Genomic DNA, 2,950 nt, shown 5'->3' on the forward strand with positions numbered 1-2,950 from the left:
GTGGTTGTAAGCAACAGGGCCTGCTGAAAAGGGAGAGAGAGAGAGAAATAAAATAAAATACATATGAATCTGAGAGTGACCAAGGTGCTTTTAAACCAGATCCCTCCCTTAAACCCTGGTGGGGACAGGGACGTATGGGGAGGTGTCCTGGCCCCAGCAAGAGTGCATGGGGCAGGAGGGAAGGAGGCTGCTTTGGTGTGAAGCCTGAAGGGAGGATGTCACGATGGGACAGGGGGAGAGTTGCTTCATGGGATTGTTTTGTGCTAATGAGACTTTATTAAACCTGATGACTGACAGAGGAGATTTGAGTTTAGAACTGGAGCAGTTTTCATGCCGTTGTAGCAGGCTGAGACGCACTGAAGCCCTGCAGCCCCTGCCCCGGGATGGTGTTATGCTCACTGTTACTCGTACTGGGACCTGTTAATTGGCAGCATCAGGTAAGAAACCTCCCCAGGCTTAATGCTTTGCCCGGCGTGATGCATAGATTTGGGGAAGGTCAAGCCACCTGCACTCAGGGGAGCAGGGCTGGAAAGTGAGCTCCTGCCTTACCCCTCGCTGAGGTTTTTTGGGTGTAACTGCACTGAGCACAGCGGAGGCACTGCAGTTAGGCAATGGTTTGAAAATACGCTGTGCTCGATGGCAATGTCGGTTCTAGGTATTTTTCCCCCTTTCAGCTAATTTTTAGGCTCGGCTGACAATTGGATCAGGGAATATATTTGGATTAAAACACCTCCCCCCCCTCAAGGTTTCACAATGCAGCCCCATGACCAGTTGAATTGGTGCAATTACAGAGGAGCAGGCACGGCTGTGGGTGTGGGACCATGAGGGGGAAGAAACGTCTTTCCCCCAAAGACAGCAGACCATTTCACCATTGTCCAAACTTTTCACCTTTAATGTGTTTTTCCAGGCTCCTTAGCACCCAGTGTTACATGACACACTGTTCTAGTTGATTTTTGTTTTCCTTTTTTTTCACTTGATCTCAAAACATACTGTTATGAAATCTCCTGTGCAGTGGAGCAAGCTTCTGGCTGCCAGACGCTTAATTCTCCTTTCGAGCTTTGTGTTACTTAATGGACAAAGATGCTTGCCGATTTAGGATAATTCCTCCCTTTGCTGTAATCTTTCTATTTTGATGAAAAGGCCAGCTTTACTCAAATGTGAACTACATACATAAATATTTGAAGAGGAATGAAATATGCAATGTCCCTCCCAATGCATTGCGGATGGGGACGTTCCTTCCAGACTCCTGAACAAGATTTTGGAGCAGCTCCCGGAGACTCACTGCAGGTTTTCTATGGGCCTCCAATATTTAATGACACAGAATATGGGGAGTTCAATACGTGCTGTGGGTACTCAAACCAGTCGTGTTTGTGGCTGTGCACATCAGCTGCTGAGTCTTGGCGAAAATGAGTGCTGTAAAATGGAAGTGCATAAACGTGTATTTTCGTGGATCATGGGGACATGCTTACCTCTCCCTTTGCAGTGAAAACAGTTTTTAAATGACTGTGCCAGGTGACATTGACATAATTGCTTTGGTTGGGCCTCTCCTTATATTGGATTGAGAATGCAGGTGCTAAAAATAGCAACAAATGGCACGTGTTCATTTTCTTCCTGTACAGGACAAAAAGCTGTGAGGTTGAGTCCATGAGAACTGTAAATCCATCTGCTGGTTGCTATTTATCTGGCCACAATGAAACTGAAGACTGTACTCCTTGCTGTAACAGCACATGTTTTATTTCAGTAAGCATCCTGGGTCTCAGAGATTTATCCAGTTTGTTTTAATAGGGATGTTTGGCCAGGATTTGTAGTCTCATCAACTTAGCAAGTAAGCAAACAACAACAAAAAAAGAGGGTTACTAATGAGTGAGTCATGCATGATTAGTATCAACTCTGGAGGGCAAATTTCCAAAATCTGAAACTCTCAGAAACTTATTTACTAAAGGGAGCACTGACAACCTAAACCAGTCTTTTTCTTCTCCCCCCTGGACTCAGTAACAAAAGCTTTGCAGACCACCACATAAAACTGAGCCAGCTGCAATTACCTTGCTCAAAAAGGAGAAAAAATTTTAAAAAGTTGTGTGGAACAGCATGGCTGGGGGTTTTCCTCTTTTGCCGTGTGGAAAAAAACGAAGGAATGAACATTGTCACAAAGATGCTTTGCAGCCGCAACCAGCAGCCCCTGTGGCTGTAGAGGCTGCCAGTCTGTAAAACTGGTAGGTGTTTACCTCAGAAAACATGTTTTTATAATTGCAGGAGGAAGGGAAGGAGGCGCAACCTTACCTTCTCCTGCAAATGAAGCTGGCAGATATAAATGTGTTGGTGTTTGCCTTTCTGCCGGGTCAAGTGCTGCTCCCTCCGTCTTAGAAATGGCCCCCAAACCAGACGCCCTCCTCTTGGGGGGGAGACTCCAGATGACACCTCCCTCCTGTGCCGACAGTCAGCGCTGGTGTGTTTTGCAGTGTGCTATGGGTGCCTGTGGACACCCGGGGGACACCGATTCCCTCTTCTCGGGGTGTTTTACCTCAGGATGGGGGTGAGGCGTCGAGGGAGAGCATGGTGGATGGGAGACGGGGCTACGGGTGGGCGCCATGGCGGCGGGGTCGGGACGGAGCGCTGGGCTCAGGGGCGGCCCCGCGGGGTAGGGCGCTGAAGCGCGGTGCCTGCAAGCCGCAGGGTGGCGGCGACGGGGGGGAGACTGTTGCTGGGGAAGGGGCCAGCGAGGCGGCGGTGCGAGGCCTCCCTCTCCGCCCGCCCACTCCCCCACTCAGGGACACTACGGTCCCACAACTGCGGGGACAGCGGGGGCGCGTGGACCCCCCGCCCACGTCCCACGTGCCCCGCCCGGCCCCACGCCGCGCCGCCAATCCGCTGCGCCGCCGACCGGACAGAGGGGGGTTCAGCGGGAGCACCGCCCTCGGTGCCTCGGCTTCCCCCCCCCCCCACAGCGCGT

The sequence above is a fragment of the Ciconia boyciana genome, chromosome 3 (genome assembly GCF_034638445.1).
Source record: "Ciconia boyciana chromosome 3, ASM3463844v1, whole genome shotgun sequence".
Classification (NCBI taxonomy): Eukaryota; Metazoa; Chordata; class Aves; order Ciconiiformes; family Ciconiidae; genus Ciconia; species Ciconia boyciana.